This window comes from Apus apus, chromosome 28 (genome assembly GCF_020740795.1).
Source record: "Apus apus isolate bApuApu2 chromosome 28, bApuApu2.pri.cur, whole genome shotgun sequence".
Classification (NCBI taxonomy): Eukaryota; Metazoa; Chordata; class Aves; order Apodiformes; family Apodidae; genus Apus; species Apus apus.
Window position 1 is genome coordinate 1131173 of NC_067309.1, and position 20906 is coordinate 1152078.

At 57.2% G+C, this 20906-nt stretch overlaps 1 protein-coding gene across 7 annotated transcripts in view; it reads right to left on the reverse strand.

Moving 5' to 3' along the window:
• Positions 1-20906, reverse strand: part of HDAC7 (histone deacetylase 7) — a 76176-nt gene that overhangs the window by 17100 nt on the left and 38170 nt on the right. Inside the window, exon 1 of one of the 7 annotated variants that reach the window (XM_051641491.1) lies at positions 12101-12373. The exons of 5 other annotated variants lie outside the window; for them this stretch is intronic. The gene's annotated coding sequence lies outside the window, so the exon portion shown is untranslated. Of the gene's footprint in view, positions 1-4494; positions 4552-12100; positions 12374-20906 lie in introns of those variants that run through there. One more of the 7 variants, XM_051641493.1, reaches the window with a different exon arrangement.

Here is a 20906-nt window from a genome sequence, read left to right on the forward strand (position 1 = left end):
ACATCCCTGGGGACACATCCCTGCAGACAACCAGGTGCATGGAGCCAACTCCAGCTTTCCTGCATGACCCAGGCAGGGAAAAGTCCCCCTGGTTGAGGGCAAATGTTCCTCAGCCCCAGCTCAACCCTTCAGGATACAGACATCCTTAAATCCAGCCCATATTGGGGAAGGACCTGATGCTCCCAGGAAGCCCCACCACAGGTTTTATCCTGTTCTCTCTCCACCTCACTGATAACTGCCTGGGATTTCATTTGTCTCTGCCTAATTGGCTCTAATTGCTACACCTGCCTGCCCCACCACCACCGGCGAGATACAGAGGTTGGGGATGATTAACAACCACAGCCTGGAGCTGCTGAGCTCCTCTGCCCCATTCCCACCAGGTTTGGGGATGGGCAGGATGAGCCCCGTGGCCCTCACGAGGGTCAGGCAGGGCAGAGGAACACGTTTCAGCTGCATTTCTATCAGCAAACAGGAGTCTAAGTGAAGTTACCCAATGCAAGAAGACCCTTCAACACCTGCAAGAGGCCAGGGGATCCAAAAAAGGGTGATGTCCTCCACAGGGATGACAATTCCTCCCAGTGCCACCCACGAGGCTGCAGGGCTTGGTCCCAGTGCCAGCACCAGCACCTTGGGAGGCTGAACCTGCTGCTCCAGACACCTCCCAAGCTTCAGCAATCCCCCAAGGGATCTTGCTAAACATCAACCGATTGGGAAGGATGCAAGAGATAAGCTGGGCTGTCAACTCTTGCTTCTCAGCTCTGGTGTGTTCCCACCTCCCAGTGTGGAGGAGGAGGAGGATGCTGGAGGCAGCAGAGCCTGCGTGGTGCTGCCCGCTGAGCCGGGCTGCTGGCAGCCAGACAAGGACAGGCTGTAACCAGCAAAGCTCAGGAGAAACCAGGACTTCTGACAGGTCCTGGCTGAGCTAAATCCCCACCACATCTATCTGCAGGAGCTGCTGAAGCTCTGCCACCCCCTGGTCCCCTCCAGCCAAATGTCACTGTCCTGCTGGACACCAGCAAGGGGCAGGAGGAGGAAAAGGCTGCCTGGGGGAGCTCAGCCCTGAGACACTAAGGGTTGCACACACAGGAGCATCTTTGGAGGGCCCAAGAAGGAACAGACCAGCCCAGCAAGACACAGCCTTCATCCTCAGGGCTGGTGGCATCCAGAGAAGAGCTGTCACAGCCTCCCTCTGCTCGTGACGCTAGAGATGCCCAAGGGGAGATCCCACCAGCCAGGGCTCAGCAGCAGCAGCCTTGATCTCACCCCTCCACACCAGCAGCATCTTCAGGCTGCCCCTCCTCAGGGCACAGAGGTGCTGGGGGCACTGGCAGGAGCAGGAGGGGACGTTCCAGGGATGGAGTGGGACACAGGGATGGCAGCACAGAGCCGAGGGGGAAGGCACTGGAGGAGGGAGAGAGGGGGGGGGGGGTGGGGTGTGTGCTCTGGGAATCTCTCTCCCTCATTTGCTTCAGTCTATTTTAAAAACAAACTCCACAGCAGCGGAAGAGAAGAAGTGGGAGGGAACGTGTGTGCTGAGGGAGAGGGAGGCCGGGCAGGCCAGCAGCCAGAAAAACAACTCCTCACCACTCACCCAGAGCCAGGAAAAAGGCTGTCGAGCATCTCCACGGCCAAGAGGCACCGGAGGAGCCAGGGCAGAGGCTTGTGCAGACCCCCCTGCTGCCACAGCCCCCCCAGCCCTGCTCCCAGCCAGCACAGGGAGCCCCCCGCTGTGCCAGGCCCTGCTCAGCCAGGGATGGTCCAGCAGAATCTTCAGGAGGTGGGAGAGAGGGAGGAGGGGATGCAAACCAGGCACTGAGGGGGCACAGACTGTGCCCCAGGGTGACAGGGGTGTCCCAGCCCACCCCAAGGGGACAGCTTTGCACCTGGGCAGCACTGCAGCCACCAACCTCCGGGCAGTTTTCCAGAGTTTGAGCAGGATGCTTTGGGTGGCAGGGGACAAGGACCAGGCAGGGGCAGCAGCCCAGCTCTCTGGGCCCAGCATGGGCCACTGTCCCCATGCTGGGACCCCTCTGGCATGTGGCACATGTGCTGGCAGCTCCCTGGGGATGTCCCACATCCCTTCTGCTCCAGCCTGAGCTCCAGACCCCTTCACAAAGCCCTTCCTGCCCGGAGAGCTGTTTGTTTCAGCTGTGACCTCCTGCTGCAGCTTGAATTCATTTGGGGTTTCATGCCGGGACCTTGGCCAAGAGTTACAGTAAACAACTCCCCTCCCCGGCAGCTCCGACGCTCACACATGATTCCGGGGGCAGGGAGCCAGGCTGCAGCTCCTCCTCTTCCCCTCACCCAAAGAAGGCCAAGAGCACAGGCCCACCACGGCTCCTGGAGGGTCTTCCCCTCTCCCCAACCCAGCCTGGGTCCTGCTGGTTCCTGGTGGACCCTCATAAGCCACCAGCACCAGGACATGTGGCCAAAGAGGTGCCAGGACTGGGATGTAGGGGCTGGGACTGGGATGCAGGGGTTGGGACTGGGATGCAGGGGCTGGGATTGGGATGCAGGGGCTGGGATGCAGGGGCTGGGCCTGGGTTGTACAGACTGGGACTGGGATGCAGGGGCTGGGGCTTGGATGCAGGGGCTGGGACTGGGATGTACAGACTGGGACTGGGATGTACAGCCTGGGACTGGGATGCTCCACTATCCCCACAGAGCCTTGGGGGACCAAATCCATCACCCTCCCCACCCCCTTGGCCAGGAGTGGGACCGAGTGCTGGAGCAGGGAGGAGCTGGGAGCAGCCACCCAGGGGAGAGGCAGAGGGTTCCTGGGACAGGCTCCTCTCCAGGCTGGATGTCCAGCTGCCAACACTTTTGAGAACTATTTTTAGTTCCCAAAATGATTCACAGGGGAAGGCCAGTGCTGGGGGCAAACTGGTCCTCACTGGGGCTGGCAGGGGCTCAGCAGCCACCACCTCACCAGCATGGTGGGACTGGAGATGACCCTGCCACCAAAACACCTTCCCAAGACATGACACCTCCCTGCCCTGCTGAATAAACCACTAACTGCAAAGCTCATCTGCTCAAACAGCCCAGCAGAGATTCGGGGTGCCAAGGCCAGGAGAGCTTTGGGGTGCCAAGCAAGGTGGCATCATCCTGGACAGGGGGGTGACAGCAGAGCGGGGTCACTCACTGCCTTGTCCCCACTGGCACCACGTGGCCTGGCAGAAGCCCCAGGGACATCACGTCACTGTGGCATCAAATGCTTGTTTTTCTGGGTCATTTTCCTCTGCCAGGTCCTGGCTGTGCCAGGAGGAAGCCGAGGAGAATCCACCACCAAGCTCCAAGCTCCAGCTCCCCCAGGACTGGAACACAGGGGCTCTCCCTCCACGCCCCAGGAAAGCCCTCGGTGCTGTGACCATGGATGCAAAGCTCTCTGCTCCACAACCCAGTTACCAGCATTTTCCAGGCTGCCAGCAAAGGCACAAGCACAGGGAAAACAGCCGGAGCCTCCAAGGTCCCCCGGTGAGGTGGGAGGGCCCCGGAGCAAACGTGCAGACCAGCTCCAGGGCTCCTGCAAAGCTTTTGGCCAGGGGGGGAAACCTGGTGGCAACGTTCCCTGAGCTGGTGGTGACAACCCAGTGCCTGCTCCATTCACCTCCCAAGGGAGAAATCCCTGCTCCTGGCCAGCCAGCCACCCTCCCCCAAAACAGCAACGCAGGAATCTTTGCTTTGGCATTTCCTGATGATTCTTTTTTTAAAAGAGGCTAAACCAGCCGAGAGCAAAGAGCTGAGCTTGTGTGAGGGGGAAATAAAGCGAGAAGCAAACAAACCAGGGTGGGCAGATTGTTGAGGAGCAGTTGCATCCCAGCTAATCCTTTCCATGCATCTCAGCCTCCAGCCCTGCTCTACAGCACTGGCACATGGAGAAAAAGCTTTGTCTGAGGCTGAGCAGCACTTAAAGGCAGGGCTGGTTGGGTTGGGTTGTTTTGTTGGGGTTTTTTTTTCTTGATTTTAAACCATTTCCCATCTTATGTTGATTAGCTGTGGAAGGTTCAGAGTTCAGCCGGGTTGAAGAATGCGTGTGATTAAAAACATTCCTCGTGAATAAAAGGAGAAGGTTTTTCTCCAGAGCCACGCACAAGTAACAAAAAATTAGCTGGAGGGAATTTGTTCAAATTAAAAACACTTAAATAAGAAACCACACGAGAAGGGCTGTGTTGAAATAACATGAAGCTCACAAAGCCAGAACTCGAGAAATAGGAAATCCCGGAGTCGGGGTACCTTGCATAACCTCACCCTTGCCCCAGGGGGGGATGCACCAGGATGCTGCTGCTTTTCATTATTGGACCAAGCTCTACGTTCCCCTCAAAGAGAAGCAAAAAACCTGACAAGACCAGCATCAGCCCAGCACTGCTGCCCAGTTGCACCAGGAGCGGGACACAGGCCCTGCCGTCGGGTCTTGCAGCTCTCGGGGGGACAGCGGGACCCCCAGAGCAGCCCTCCAAGTTCCCCTTTGCTCCCCATCCCCTCTGCTCCCCCTACCTCCATCTGCTCCCACGTCCCTGAGGGGCTTCCTCGCAGAACCCCAGGAAATTGGAGCATTTGGGGCATTTTCCTCCTTCCTCCCCTCTCCGGGCGGCTGCCGGGGGAGCTCGGGGCGGCCGCTGCGCAGCTCCGGGGGAAGCAGCTCCAGGGAAGGCAGCTCCAGGGAAAACAGCTCTGGAGAAAGCAGCTCCAGGGCAAGCAGCTCCAGGGCAGGCAGCTCCAGGGCAGGCAGCTCCAGGGCAGGCAGCTCCCAGGAAAGCAGCTCCCAGGAAAGCAGCTCCCAGGAAAGCCCTGCACAGCTGTCCCCCAGCACAGAGGCCGTTCGCCGCGTCCCGCATGAGCCATAAGAGAACAGATGATGCTGAGGGAAGATGTAATGGTTGGAGCAGCCAGTTGCCAAATCCTGATAACTCTTTCTGGAGCGTGTTAACTGGGAGTTTCAAGGGCTTTATGAATTGGCCAGATGTGGGTGGATCCCACTCTCCTCCCTACCAGACAGCAAATTCCTGCTCCAAAACAAGAAGAGGCTGATGATTCTCTATGAAAAGCCCCCAAGAGTTTTTCCACAAGAGTAAACCCAGATTTTTCTACTCTGGTTCTTGCAAAGTTTCTGCTGCAGAGATTCCAGAGAAGCCCTTGAGACAGACAATGATTAAAGTTTGGCAAAGTGCATCACAAAACCCTTCCTGCAACCCAAGGCATGAACTAGGAAAAGCAACACACCTGAAACCACCCAGACTACTTATACACCCCTCAGCAAAACACATCATTTAGGTATTTCAAGGACATAAATCAGAAAAAAAACCACCTCTTTTTGAGCCTGTAAATCCATGTCAGGCCTTGGGAGGTGGATCAGGGTGAGATACTTCCCCTGATACTCTCACTGGTTATTTGCAGCTTGTGACCTTTGAGTCAAGACATTTAAAAGCCCTCCCTGGAATTTTCTCCCCACAAATGTGTGCAGTTACGTTTTGAAACTCAAGACTCCAGGACCCAAACATCTCATGGTGCCCTGAGGCCAAACCCCTGGTGCAGGAACACGGAGCAAAACCACTTTCTACCTGGATCTGCCACGTCTTAACGCTGCGTTTCAACCCGCTTAGTTCTGGTTCCTCAGAGACAGGGGACCAGGCAGAACCTGTCCAGAGCAGAAGGCAGGACTCCACTGCCAACGGAGGAGGTAAAATGAAGTCTTCAGGAGTAAATAAAACCTCGATGGGAGTGGGAAAGGCTGTGATACCCCTGAACTGGGAACCCCCTCAGTTGCTGTGCCAGCAGATCCACACCGGGGTGTTGAGGTGCCTGATTCATGGCAGCTTTTCCACCTGCTCTCAAATCCACACCTTCAGGTTGGCTTCAAAAGCTACTGCCTGCAGGGTAAAGCTGGCCAAGAGGCTCCCCAGGGAAGCCTGCATCACACCCAGTCACCCCAAAAGCCCAGACCTGAATACCAGCCCCAAACTTCACCACAGGCAGCACCTAAACAACCGACCAGCTTCCTGGGGGCTCACGCGCAGCTCCCGGAGCAGCAACCTGCAAAGAGGGGCTGAGCTGCCTGGAGGCTGCCCCCTCTCCCAGGGGATGGGTCCTTCAAGCCTTCACAGCACCCAGCCACCCACGTGCCAGGGCAAATCCCTGCACAGCAAAACCCGGCGAGAGGTTTCAAGTCTGAGACGGGTCAGTCGCAGGGACAGGCAGGTACTTAAGGCAAGGGAAGAGCTGGGAACAGGCAGGATCAAATCGTGGCACAGGCAGGGCTGAACCCCACCAGAGGCAAGGCTGAACCCCACCAGAGGCAGGCCTGAACCCCACCACAGGCAGGGCTGAACCCCACCACAGGCAGGGCTGAATCACAGCATAGGCAGGATTGGACTCGATGATCCTGATGGGTTCAACTCAGCATATTCTATGATTCTATGAATCCCACCAGAGGCAGGACCAAACCCCACCAGAAGCAGGACCAAACCCCACCAGAGGCAGGACCAAACCCCACCAGAAGCAGGACCAAACCTCATCAGAAGGAGGACCAAACCCCACCAGAAGCAGGACCAAACCTCATCAGAAGGAGGACCAAACCCCACCAGAAGCAGGACCAAACCCCACCAGAAGCAGGACCAAACCCCACCAGAAGCAGGACCAAACCCCACCAGAAGCAGGACCAAACCCCACCAGAAGCAGGACCAAACCCCACCAGAAGCAGGAGCAAACCCCACCAGAGGCAGGACCAAACCTCATCAGAAGCAGGACCAAACCCCACCAGAAGCAGGACCAAACCCCACCAGAAGCAGGACCAAAGCCCACCAGAAGCAGGGAACCCAGCAGCTGCAGTGCCACAAAAAGCTGCAGGTCCCAGGGCTCAGCATCCCCATCCCTGCTGCCTGTCCCTTGGTCCCACCTGGACACCTGGGCAGGCAGGTACCAGGGTCCTTCTGCACATCCAAAGCAACGAGCCAATCAATGCTTTTTACCAGGTGGGTTTTTTTGCAGAAGGACCAGGTCCCCTGAGGTGGAAGGTGGGACCAAGGAGCTCATCTCCTGTAACCACAGCAGGGACATGGGACCCGAGGGACAAGGAGTGGGCTGCATCCCCCCCCCACCCCACCCCCCCCAAGGCTCTGGCACAGCTGGAAACCTCTGGCAGTCATTTCCTGCCAGCAGTTCATCCTCCCACCCCCACCGGGTCACAAAGCCCATCCCAAGGAGCAGCGCCAGGCCCTGGGGGCAGGAGGCTGTGTGGGGGAGTGGAGGTATCCCCAGGAAACCTCCCAACAACTGCCATTTCCTGCAAACAGAGGGAAATTCATCACCGAAGGGCCCTGCTGAAGGAAAGCCAAGGTTGTCTGGCAGCACCTCCTGCTCCCCAGAGCAGCGTAGGCAGCTTCTGCTCCTGGAAACTCCTGAGATTCAGGAAAAGTGCTTCTCTCCCAGAAAGGAATCACCCCCCTCCACAGCAGAGGCTTGGATTCCCTCCCCTCTGCCCACCCTCACCTGGGTGCAGAGCCCAGACAGGGTCTGCTGGCTACTGCCCACCCCAGAGCCACCAGCAGCAGGTCGGGGCAGCCCCACTTCTCCACCACCCATGTCCTCTCCTTGTGGACACAGCTCCAAGGGCAGGCAGGGAAGGGGGGAGGGCTTGCAGAGTGCTCCTGAAAGCTTAAATACTGCCAAGGTCGGCAGGCAAAGACAAACAGGGATGAGAGGGAACAGCTCCAGGCAAGCAAGACCCCAGCCCAGCATCTCCTGCCAGCCCAGCATCTCCTGCCAGCCCAGCATCTCCCACCAGCCTCATCTCCTCCTCCGTGGACCAGGATGCTGGTAAGAGGCAACAATCCCACCTAGAGCCTCAGCATCACCTCCCTCCCAACATCCAACACAGATCCCCTTTGGAGAGAGGCTTTGGCACCAGTTCTGGCACGATGAGCTCCTCCAGGTCCCTGTTCCCCAAGCAGGTGGATGCCAAGGGCAGCAGAGCCCTCAGACACAGCCGAGAGCTCCTGGGAAGGAGAGACCACCCTCTGGACACGGGGCACGTCCTGCCCCCTGGACATGCTCTACCCCACAGACACATCCTGCCCCACGCCGGGTCTGATGGCATCAGCACAAGAGGATTCCCTCCCTCAGAGCCAAGGGAAGCAGAGGACAGATCAAACCATGACACCACCAACCTCTCCTCCACCACCAGCCCTTTGTAGAACCAAAGGAGAGCGTTCCCAACCGGTTTGGAGAGCACACCCAGGAGCTCCAGCCCCACAACCTGCTGCCTGGGGGGCCACTGCAGAGGGCTCCTGGCTGCTGTCACCCCCTGCAGACATCAAGCCACTGTCAGGAACATCTCCCCATGGCATGGAGAGATGCCCTTGGCTCACACCCACACCCTGCCCCGCCACCTGCGCAGGGTCAGGGCCGCTCGGGGCTGCTGTCACCAGCAGCACACCTCAGCCTTCAGTGATTGTTTTAATTGCTGTGTTAGCACAGCAAGAGCCCAGCTTGCCTCAGCAGCCCCTGGGGAAGAGGCTCAGGGCTCTGAGGTCGGGTCTTGCTGGATCTGGAAGCGCTGAGACAAAAAAAGCCTGGACTTCCACAATACCCACTCTCAGCAAGTGACTTCTCCAGGGGAGCTGCCCATTAACTGGAGCCTCCTGGGGAGCTCCAAGGAAGGGAATCCCTTTGGCAAACTCTGGCTGAGGCCCAAGCCTGGGCTGGAAGGCAGATTCAGTCATGAAAAGCAAAAAAAAACAACCACCACCGAAAAAAAAACCACAACCCAAAAAACCCCAAACAACTCAGTCCCAATTCCATGCAGAGAGCAGGAGAACAAGGAGCTGGGAGAAACACCAGCAGCTCTACGGGAGTAAAATGCATCCCAGGGAAAGAGGCAGGAAGGAAATTCCCTGGTGGGGGGAATCTACATCTCCAGGGTGTTCAAACCACCAGCAGGCAGGGCACCCCTGGAGCTCACCCCAGCCCTAGTACCAACCATCAGGTGTTGGAGCAAGGAGACTTCCCAGATGGAGAGACCCGAGCTCTGCCCTGCAAGGCCAGGGGACAGCACGTGGTGGTCCCCAAGCACCACCCATCTGGGAGCTATTTATGTTGGAGGAAGGAAGCTGCAACATTTTCAGTTTCCTGCACAAACACATTTCTGGTGTCCTTGGCTGTGGGGCTCTCAGGCACTGCCTCCCATACCTGGGTGCTCAGGAAGCAAGGAAGGAACAGCCTTGGGTTCAAGGTTGGCATCTGGGCAGGGGTCAAATCCTAAAGCAGAGGAGGCTGGAATGGGCCTGGAGCCAACAAGTTCTTCTGCCACACCATGGGGACACTGGTGACAGCTGCCCCTGGGGGAAATCTGGGTTAGCAGTGGTGCCTGAAAGCAGCTGGGGGAGATGCTGGGAGGAGATCCACGATGCTGGGAAGAGATCCATGATGCTGAAGCTGGGAAATGGGCTGGAAAAGCAACAAACAGCACTGCCGAGTCACCCAGGAGCATTTCTGGGTCTCTGTAAGAGCTGGGGGTGAAGAAATGCAAGGAGGACCCAGCGTCCAACAGGCAGGCAGAGCCTGCCAGGGGAAAAGCAGCAGAAAATGGGAGAAACCTGGGAGGAGGACATGGACTCACTCCCAGCTGAGGCTGCGGAACGTGGGTGCCCCGAGGCAGATGAAGGGACAGAGGGTGTGGTGGGGTGTGTTCTCCTGCCCTGGGTGCTTCACTCAGAAAGCAGGGGGGGGGGAAAGGAAAATAAACAAACAGATCAGCCCCCCATGAGCCCAGTGTGGCCACACTAACCTCAGACACCATTTCCTCAGTGCTGGGATTTGAGCCCTTGGCACCTCTCGAGGTCAGACCTGGTGCCTGCTCCACAAAACCACGTCCCCATCCAGGACCCTAAAAACTCACCTTATGACCCAACCAGCAACACTGCCCAGCTGGGTGCTGCCTGGACCCCACTGCAGACAAAAGGATGCTCAAGCTGCAGAACACAAAGCCAGCTTTCCAAAGCCCTCTGAGGTCTGCAAGGGACCTTTTCCCACCCGCTTGGCACGCTCACCAGTGGATGTCATCCTGTCCCTCTGACTCCTCGGGGGTCAACGTGTCTGCAGAGCCCTGTGACACGGGCTGGCCCGATGGCTCCTGCATGCTCCAGGTCTCTGGACCTCTCTGCTCCCTCTTCCCAGGGGTTGGGAAGCCAGGCACAGCCAGGCACCACACCCCACCGTTCCCACGGGCAAGTACGAGCCCTGGCACAGCCCTTGGCTTGCTGGCTGCCAGCCCCATCAGGCTCATTAACTGCAATTAAGCCAGAGTGGGTATTTCCCCCCCCTCTTCTCCCCCAGCCTCGCTTTGGGGGATGTTGCTTTTAGACAAAACAAACAGGGAGGCTCCTGGGCTGGGGCAGGTGGTGCAGCAGGTGGAAAGGCCAAGGGCTGTGTCGGGGACACGAAAGCCACGGGGAGCAGAAGGGCTGGTCCTGGGTGCCAGGTCTCCCACAGCCCCCAGTGCCCACTCCCAGCTCTGTGCTGGGGACAACCACAAACCCCTCTTTGCTCTGTGTGACCAGAAAGACCATAACGAAGCCTCCACCCAGCTTGCTGATACTTTGAGGAAACGGGGAAAATTCCTGCCCCAACCTGAAGTGGTGTTTTATTGCACCAGCTCCTCCAGCAACACTTCTGAGCTGGTTTGCAGGTTTGCTGCCTGCTGGGCTCCCCATGCTCACAGCCTCCCTGCAGAACCACAGAGGAGGAAGGAGACAACTGAACTGGGCATCTCCTCCTGCTTCCACACCACCTCTCCTCCCTTGTGTGTCCCACTGCAAGGTGGCCAACATGAACACACACACATGGGGGTCAGGAAGGCTTCAACCAGCAAGGACACACCAGCAAGGTCATCACCCCACCATCCCTGGAGACCAACAGGCCTCCCACGGGCCTGCAGATCATTCATGGTTTTTGCTAAGGCAAGGAGTTGGCTCCAACAGCTGCCAAGGAATTGCTCCATCACCCTGGCACTGCTGGACACCTCCTGTCAGCAGCAAAATCTGGGAGCTCCCAGTATTCCCAGCAGGTTGTGAGGGCTGGCCCCAACACTGGGCTTTGGGAGCAATGTTGGCTGGCTCCACAGCAGGGTACAGAGGGTGTCCCCAAGAATCACAGCATCGTCACGTTTGGACAGGACCTCCAAGATCACCAAGTCCATTGGCCAACACAAAAAAAAAAAACCCCATGAGTGGCAGATGCTCTTTGAGGAGGACAAAATGGTGGTGCTGCATCCTGATCCACTTTGGGACAAAGAGCCAAAAGGGATCCTTAAAGTTCTCTGCTTCCCTCTGGGAAAATCAGCAGGGCTGCTAAATCCTGGGGCTGTCCCAGGACAGGCTCAACTCCAGCACCTGTGAGATCTGAATTTAGACCCTTCTGGCTGTTCTGGGGTGATCCCAGCTCAGCTGGGATCCAGGTCAGTCAGAGATGGGCTCTTCCCAGTTTGGCTGCTGCTGGGAAGTGACAATCATCCCAGTAAAACTGGTAAAACTCTCCCATAGAGCCAAACCTCAGAGATGTGTCACGGGCGATTTCTCCACCTCTGTTTGACGGGAGAGGTGTGGCCACACTCTGACCAAGATCTTTGCTTCAACTGTTTGGGGTTTTCTGGTGGTAAAGGGATTTAGCCCGAGCAAATTAAGATCATTTCCCATCTTAATTAATTCTGCTTTCACTTCCTGGCACATGGGAGCTGGGACTTTGTGTGGCCACAGCAGTTGGAGCCGTGAAAAAACGCAGGAAGGACTTTGCAACACTGCACTGTCATCATCAGAGCCCTGTCCACAGGATGAAGAACTAAAAATACCCCCAACAAAAGCCAGACCCCCCCTCCATGGTCATGTTTCTCCATCACAAAGCAAGAAGGGACCTTCCCCATTCCCTTTCCCCACCACATGCTTCTTCTAATGCTTTCAGAGGCACCTGAAACCATCCCCACCGAGAGGCCCAAGATTATCCTCCCACTCCCTGCAGCTCCACCACGACAGCTCCACACACACCTCCCCACCAAGACACAGCACTCGGGGTGTTTCTAACATCAGGATCCCACTTTGTCTTCCCAAAATACCTTCAGCTGAGCAGCAGCAACCTCACGACAGCCTCACCCCACCGCTGGGAATAAGGGAGGTGGAGGCAGCAGCATCTCCCCCAGCATCGCTGAGCACCACGAGTCCGGCCACGTCCACTAAAAGCCACGTTGCAGAAGGATCTCATCCAACGGCTGCCAGCAGGGACAAGGGACAAGGTGCACGGCCACTGCCAAGACTGTCCAGAGCAGGGGAGACCTCAGGGATGTCTCTGACCAAGATGCACCAGCCCCTTGACCCGGGTGGTGCTTCGACGGGCTCTAACTGTGCCTGTTGCTCAACCGCCAGCGACAAAACTCCTCTCCCTTCCCCGCCCACCCCACATCCCTTTGAGGCAAAAAGGAAGAAGGCTGGAAACATCCTTCCTCTCCTCTGGACAATGAGATGGAAATAGCCAGGGAGGATCAGCCGTGGAGCAGCAGCGAGGAGCTGCTTGTGGCTCCCAGCTTCCTGCCATTGTCCCCCTCAGAGCCGAGCCCCGCGCAGCTGCACGCCCGGGATGGCGACACCAAAACTGCCTCTTTGTCCCAAAGGACCAGCCCAAAATGCAAACCACACCAGGAGGGGCAACCACAGGCACAGACTCCACGGTCACCTGGGATCCCCTGGCACATGGGGCAGCACTAGGATTTAATCCAGAATCCACTGGCCACCACCAGCTGCCGGGGAAACCCGGTGATTTCCGTGCTCGGTCCCACAGAGGGGCTGGAAACCAGAGTCTTCAAACACCCTGATAAAATCCACCCCTGAGACCAGTGGGATTTTCCACTGCATGGAAAAAAAAAACCACACACCAAGCAAGAAGACAACAGAAGACACTTCTCCAGACCCAGCCCAGAGGGCGAATCAAATCCCCCAGGGAGCAAGTTCCACCCTGAATTCCTCTTTTCTCCTCCAAACAGGAGGTGCAGGTGTTCAAGCTCCTCCAGCAGGCACGTCAGCAGCTGGAAAACCCTGCAAGGACCAAGGCAAGCCTGTCCTGCTGCAGGACAGCTGCTGGTGGCCACCCCAGCAGGGACAGTGGCAGGAGGAACCACTCAGAGCCACAACCCAGGCCCCAAATTTGGGGCTGCGGCTCAAGCTGGTGCCAGTTTTGTTCTTCACCTCCCGTTCTGGAGGGGTTTTAGAGGTTATAGCTTGCAGCTCTTTTTCATCATCCAGGTGGTGACAGCAACTGGTTTTCTTAATTAAAATACATGTATATTTAAGTCCACCAGAGCAGGGAGACAAGTCCTGTGCAGACTGGTCTCTCCACCTGCCCAAAAGTGGGGCCAAGCACCCCAGGAGCCCGGGCTGAGCTGCTGGCATCGCTCCCGAGCTGCTCTGCTCCCAGCTGCATTTTTGCCCTGCTGATGAGTTAAAAATAGAAAACATCAGCATTATTGTCCTCCAAGCAAACACAGAACGATTACAACCCTGCTGCTAAAAAGCTGTGAGACTTCCCTGCAGTACAGACACAGGAGAAAGCTCCAGTTCTGGAGCAAGGAACTTGGGAAGTGAGCACGACGTCCTTAGGAGTAGCTTCATCCTTAAGGATGGCATTAAACACCAGGGCTGAACCTGCCCTTCCCACCCCCTTCTCCTCATGTCCTTGGGGGGTTTCAGGCCCCCCCTCCCCAGCTGCTGCAGGCCACCTTGCCTCCTGGAGGGTGCAGGGGTTTGCACAACACTCCCGGAGCAGAACGTGCTGCCCCGGTGCTGCCCCCGCAGATGGGAGAGCCGGAGGGATCCAACCTGGGAGTGGTTTTGTCCCCGGCTTCACTTAACACTTTCCAGCTCCAGAGGATGATCTCCTGCAGGGCAGCAGCTCCTTCCATCCCTGCAGGGGGGCCACAGAGCAGCCAGCCAGAGGCAGCTGGATTCTCCAGCCCCGCATCCCTCTTTTTGGAGGGGCTTTTGGAAGCAGTTTGGAACCTTCCCCCTCAAGGGAAAAGCCACCAGTGACCTCGGAGGCAGGAGACCTGCTGAGCTGCCCTGTCCACCCTTCCCTGCTCCCCATCCATCATCCCTGCTGCCTCCAGAGGGAGGGGGGGGGGAGCCTCAGCCTGAACCTCATTCTTGGAAAGGGAAGATCTCTACGCAAGCTCGGCCTTTCCATGAGTGTTTGTGCTCAGGCCCTGGACCACTCCCACCCAGCTGGGACCCGGCTCTGGATCCAATTGCATTTCTCAGAAAATCACATGGGAGATGAGAGGAATGTGTCGGGTCACTTCCAGCTCCAGGCAGGAACCCTGCCTTCTGCAAAAGCTGCCCTAGGAGACCAAAAATAAAAAAAAAAACAACCCACCAGCAAGGGGGTTTCTGTCCTGCCAGTGGCTCTGCAGAGGTGCCTAACGTGGGGATGCACCACCAGGACCCAGCGCTGACACCAAGCCAGCTCTGAGGGGCACTGGGCTCTGGACTGGGCAGGCAGGATGTCCTGTGGGCACCACAGGCACTGCTGAAGGGATTTTAGGTCAGATACTAGGAAGAAATTCTACACGCTGAGGATGGTGACACTGGAACAGGCTGCCCAGGGAAGCTGTGGCTGCCCCATCCCTGGGGGTGTTGAAGGGCAGGTTGGATGGGGCTTGGAGCAGCCTGGGCTGGTGGGAGGTGTCCCTGCCCATGCAGGGGGTGGGATCTACATGATCCTTAAGGTCCCACCAACCCAAACTAGTCTGGGTTTCTGTGATCATTCCACTCCCAAAGCAAACAGCCTCTGGCTTCCAGCCTTCACCCACCCAACCCCAGCCAGGAGCAACCCACAGGGGGGGCCTGGCAGGAGGCTGGGGCTGAGTGGTCCCACCACCACCCCCAAAGCACCACAAACATCTCCCACTCGGCAGCACCGAGGCTGGAGACACGTTCCTGCAGACAATCCACCAAGCACAACTCACCTCATCCCCTCCCCTGCTCCCCAGACCAAAACACACACCCAGAAACAGAAGGAAACCAGTCAGGGAAAACCCAACAGCAACTCAACAGCTATTCCCAGCGTTTGCATTCTCAGCAGGAGGCTGCCCTTGCTCCCTGCTGCATCCCCCCCTGGAGCTGCCCAGTGCCCCTTGGCCGTTCCCAGGGGGATCCAGGCTGCCTGGACCATCCTCTGCCCATCCCACCCCGTGCTGGTCTCTGCTGGCACCGCAGCCTGGAGGAGGTGCCAGGTTTCCCAGGGCTGAGCCAAGGCCCTTGGAAAAGGCTCCAACGGCTTCAGCAGATTAATTGGAAACACAGCCCGGGTGTTGCAATCCCAGGAATGACTCCAATTTCAGGAACAAATGTTTTCATCCCGAACTGGAAGCAGTCACCCAAGTGGAAGGGTGCATTTTTCTAGCTGTAGCTCACCCCTCCAAGGGCTGGGGGGGGGGACACAAAGGACGTTGCAGCCCCCCCACCCCCCCATGGGGCAGCTGCTCCAGCGCTGGCGTCACCAGGAGCTGCTGCAGGGATCCCTCCAGCTCCTGGCCACACCAGAGAGGGACAAGCCAAGGTTTGCCTCCATCCATCTCCTCTGACAGCCCCACACCATTCCTGCTGGGATCTGCAGCCTCCTCTGCCAACAGGAAGAGGTGGGAGAAGAGGAGGGGACGTGGGGGTCCCCTGTTCAAGTCATCAGCTCCATGGATGGCCACAGCTCTGGAGATCAGGGACCAGCTCTTCCACAAGGTCCTGCTGTGCCTCAGCACATGCCAGGAGGGCAACGTTTCCAGTTCTTGCACAGGGAGTTTCCCAAAAGGCCACTGTCCCTCCCCAAAGGCCCAGGAGGCCCAGCTCCACGGCTCCTTCCATCAAGGCTGGAAGAGCTGTCCCTCCACTGCACAACTCCTGCATCCTCCAGACCCACACACAGAAACTCTCACTCTGCAGAGTCCCAAAATCTGCTTTGGCTGAAGGATGTGATCTCCATGAGATGAAGGACTCAACTTCTGTGCCCACAATGCCAGGAGGTGACTCTTCTGCTCTACCTCCAACAGACTTGACAACATCTCACACACCTCAGCAGCGCTGAAGAAGACACTGATGGCCAGCTCTGCTCAGCTCCCCAAAGTCAAGCCCAGGAGGAAGAAAGGACCCACTCTCACAGCAAAGGTCCTGGTCTGAACTTACCAGAAGCTAAATCCCCACAAGACCATTTGCTCCATCTCGTGCCAAACCCTTCCCGTGCTTCCATATTATTTCCCCCCATGTTTGCAGCAATAACTCTCCCCATTCCAGGAGCTTCAGCATCAGTTTGCCACAGCTGCTGCCAACCCCCCACGCTCTCTCAGGTGGTCCCTCTGCAGCCACCTCAACTCCTGATGTTCTCTCCTTGCTGCCCAATCCAAAAAGCTCTTCCAGGGCTCAGCAGCTGAGCTGAGGGTCCCTGCTCCGAGGCTGAGGGTGATATGGGAAGGAGAAAAGCTGGTTGATCCACTCCCAGAGCCCTGGCAGGGAAGTCTGCTCTGATATCCTGCTCCCAGAGCTCCCAAATCCCAAGAAAAACCAGGTGGGCTGTGGCAGGGGCATGTGGGTGCTGCAGGAGGGGAAAGTGGGCAAGCTGGGAGCCCAGGGACAGGCTCTGGGAACAGGCAGCTCGCTCAGCTCCAGCCAGTAGCACCCGAGGGTCAGTGAGCACCCAGGAAGGAAGTAGGGATGGGTTCCTGGGTGCTGCAGCTGCCTTCCCCATCCCCATCCCTGCTGCAGCCATGGAGAATGCCCTGGGAAAAGGCTGGATCTGGCAGAGGTGCAGCAGGAGACTTTTCCTGCAGGGCTTGGAGCTAACAGCGAGCAGGCACAGCCCCGGTGGAGGCCAGGATTTCAGCTAGATAAAAAGTATTTTAATCTTCCCAGATAAATCAGCTCCTGCAGGCTTCGTTTCTGCCAGCTTCACCTCCTCTCCCAGCTGTTTTGGCCTCCCCCTCCAGCAGAGCCCTGCCAGAGATGAAGCCTGACCCAGGGACGGGTGCAGCCAGCGGGCACAGCCAGCCCGGAGCTGCACAAACCCTCCCTGCATCCCCCTGCATCCTCCCTGCATCCCCCTGCCCTGCTCCAGCCTCCAACCTGCCTCCTCCAGCCTCCAACCCACCTGCTCCAGCCCCAAATCCACCTCCTCCAGCCTCAAATCCACCTCCTCCAGCCTCCAACCCACCTCCTCCAGCCTCAAATCCACCTGCTCCAGCCTCCAACCCACCTGCTCCAGCCTCAAATCCACCTCCTCCAGCCTCCAACCCACCTCCTCCAGCCCCAACCCCCATCCCTTTTCAGGTTGTGCCTCAGAAAACTCTTTTTTTTCCCCCCCTACATTCAAGACCCAACTCCCAGCCAGACCTTTGGGTTGTGAATTCTACTCCCTGCTCTCACCCAGCTCTTCTCCTTCCCACCTCAGCCACCCTCCTGCACGCTCTTTCATGGAGGCTCTTGAAGACAACGTGTCAAATGGCTTCCTAGACCAAACTTGGCCTCCAAGTCACAACAGTCAGGGCCTTTCTGCCATTCATTTAGATATTCTGACAGAAGAAAACCACCAGGTGTTGTAATGAGATGCTGCTTCTGGAGCTTTGCTCATCCCAGAGATCTTTATTTGGGAGATCGTATCTCTCCAGCTGGCAGAGCCGTCCTAAGAACATCAGAAAAGCAACCAATGGGAACCTCTCTTCTGAGCGGGGCTGTCAGTGCCAGACTGGTCAGTAGGTGGGTGAGCTCTGGGAAAGTCTCATGTCTCATCCTCACAAGAGCTGCTGTGAGAAGATGGATGTGGAAGCCACAGGGACAGAGGGGAAAGCTGGGGGGTTCTGCACGGACCTTCTCCCGCAGGCAGCGCTGGTGGGAGCCTCCCCCACCAAGCCAGCTCAGGCAGCAGAAAAGAGGACACGCAGATCTGTGCAGATACAGCACACACCCAAGCTCAAACCAGGCCTAGCCCACAAATCCTTCTGCAAGTCTCTGTGTCCCACCTCCAGATGTGCCAGCACCCCATCCTACACCCTGCACCCCTCCCAGGCTTCTCCTCTGACACACCCTCCACCTTCTTTGCTCGCTTGGCACATTGTCCCAGACACTGTGAAATGACCTCTCCGTGCCAGCACCCCAACCCCTCCGTGCCAGCACCCCAACCCCTCCGTGCCAGCACCCCAACCCCTCCAGCAGGGAAGCAGCCAAGTGCTATCACTTGTTCCCACTGCTGTCCCAGGCAACCATCCAGTCTGGGCTCCTGCAGAAGACAGCCCAGACCTCCACCCAACCAGCACAGTTACTCATGAGTAAGCTAGACCCAACAATACACCCAGCCCTGACAGCAGGTCCCACCAAGAAAAAGAAATATTATATAAATCCTCCCAGTTGCTTGATCTTGACGGATCCTTCAAGGGTTTGTCATCATCACTGTTACAAACCCACACCTCCAAACACAAACAAACAAGGCGGCCAAGAAAACCGACGGGAACTGCAAACGAGACGTGTGGAGCTCTGGCCAGGGAAGGAGCAGACTCCAGACATTCCTCCAGGGATCCCCTTCTGCTGTGATTTGACACAGGAAGAGATCAGATGTGGCACTGCTAGGATTGTTCACATGGGATGGACAGGCCCACACAGAAACCACAAGTTAACCTCTGCCTCCAACACATCGTTGTTTTGGTCCATCAGCCAGAGGAGCTGATGCCTTGAGTCTCCTTTGCTGAGACAACCAGCCTGGACTTCAGCACCATCCTACATTTTTGCAGCTTTGAGTCTTTTCCATTTCCCTCTTATCTCTTCTGGACGATGGTGCCTTAACTATTTCCCAGTCAGTCCTGAACAATAAAACTCTGGAGCCCGACTTTGGGGTAAGATCCAAATCCACCAGCTACAGCTGTGATTCATCTGCTGGAGTCAACACTCCAGTGCAGATGTCTGAGCTGGCTGCAGAGACCCCGGCAAGAATCCCAGCAAAAATGTCATGGACACCCTGAGCTGCTGCCACTCGTGTGTCCCAGCAGTTCCTCCACCCACAGCAACGTGGGGCTCGGGCTCAGGTGTAAACACCATCACTACAGACGCCTAAAAGTCAGGCAGTTAAACCCAATATCTGCTGCTCCCAAGAGGCAGCAGCTCTGCTGGCTGCACAGATCTGCTCTGCCCTGAGTCCAAGTGGATTCAGGTCCCTTTCTCAAATTAACAGAAGCACAGAGTATTAGGGGTTGGAAGGGACCTCTGAAGATCATCGAGTCCAACCACCCTACCAGAGCAGGACCAAAAAAACCTAAGGCAGATCACTCAGAAAGTCCTGAAAGTCTCCAGAGAAGGAGACTCCACAACCTCTCTGGGCAGCCTGTCCCAGGGCTCTGCCACCCTCACAGGGAAGAAGTTCTTCCTCGTGTTGAGGTGAGCTCAGAAGCAGAGGCCCTGAAACGTGTGTTGAAATCCCCTGCTGCTCCACGGCTCCACTTGTGCCAGTTTCACAACTGCTGAGAGGTGAGAAGCTCAACCAAAACACTTCCCACGATTTAAAGGGACTTTTTAAGGCTCTGTCCACGAGAGCCACTGCACAACTGAACCTCCAGCCCACAGGGTCCTGCAGGGAGGCAAATTCTGGGCTGGTTTGGGATCCACGTTGCTCTGAGCATCTTGGAAAGCTGCAGCCAACACGACTCATGGGTGACACCAAACTCCACCTGTTCTCTCTGCCCAAGCTGCCCTGGATCTGGGGACTCTGTACAGCCCTACATGGGATTTTCTAGCACAAAACCTGGTCCCATGGGTGCTGGAGACCTGGGGAGATGAGCACGGCCAAGGTGGGGGTTTGCAGGTGCCCCACGTCCATCCAGGTGCACAACTTGGATGTTTGCCTTCCTGGGTGCTTATCTCCAGGCTGTGTCTGCACACAAACTTATCTCGGAGGGGAGGGGTGTTCTGCTCCTGCACACACTGTTATCTCCAGGGACGTGGGCTTTCCTCCGAGGTGAACTCCATGGGGGTGACCTTACCTGTACCACCTCACTGCTGGGAGCAGTGCTGGGGCCTGCAGGAGCCCTCCTGCCCCTCTCCAGCCCTCCTGCCCTCGCCCCAGCTCAGCCCCAGTCCCCTTTTTACCACCCAAGCCGGTGGCACTGGGAAATGCAGCAGCTCTTAGAAGGGGGAGAAGGGAGGGAGACATGAGAAGGGCAGAGTGTGGAGGAAGGAAGGATGGTGGGGTCCTAATGAAGGAGCACCAAACCCATCTGGACATGCAAGGGGTCTCCCCACAACTTCTCTTGACAGAATGACCTCAGGAAGAGCCCCAGTTTCTATGTAAACACCTCATCTCTTGCTACCTCACCCCAGCTTTCTAGTTCACAGAGGGGACAATGAACTCAACCATTCCTAACGTTCATCTAATGTGGCCAAACCCTCCAGAGGAACCTCCCAGGGCACCCTCACCACTGGACGTGTCCTGGCCCAGAGAGGAGGTCTTGCTGCTGCAGTCCAAGGCCACCACCTGACCCAGGAAGGGAACAACTTGCTCCCACATCACTACAGCATCATTTGGAGACCTCTACCTCTCCCTTGTGCACACACCAGCACAGGGTTCAGGTGCTCTGTGCTGCCCTCAGAACCTCTCCATCTCTCCACATCTTTCCAAAAGACCCAGAACAAGCTGTGGTGGAGGCTCCTGCAGCACAGCAGGGGGGGGGATGGCTCTGAGCCTCCCAGACAGTGCTCTGGGACATAACACCAGGACATTGAGTCACAGCCACCCCCCCCCCACACACACACAGCCTGTGCTTGTCCATGGCTGCTCATCCCACCCCAACCACAGCTCCAGGTTCCCATCCAACCCTCTCCCTGGGCTCAGCAGCTCCAGACCTGCAG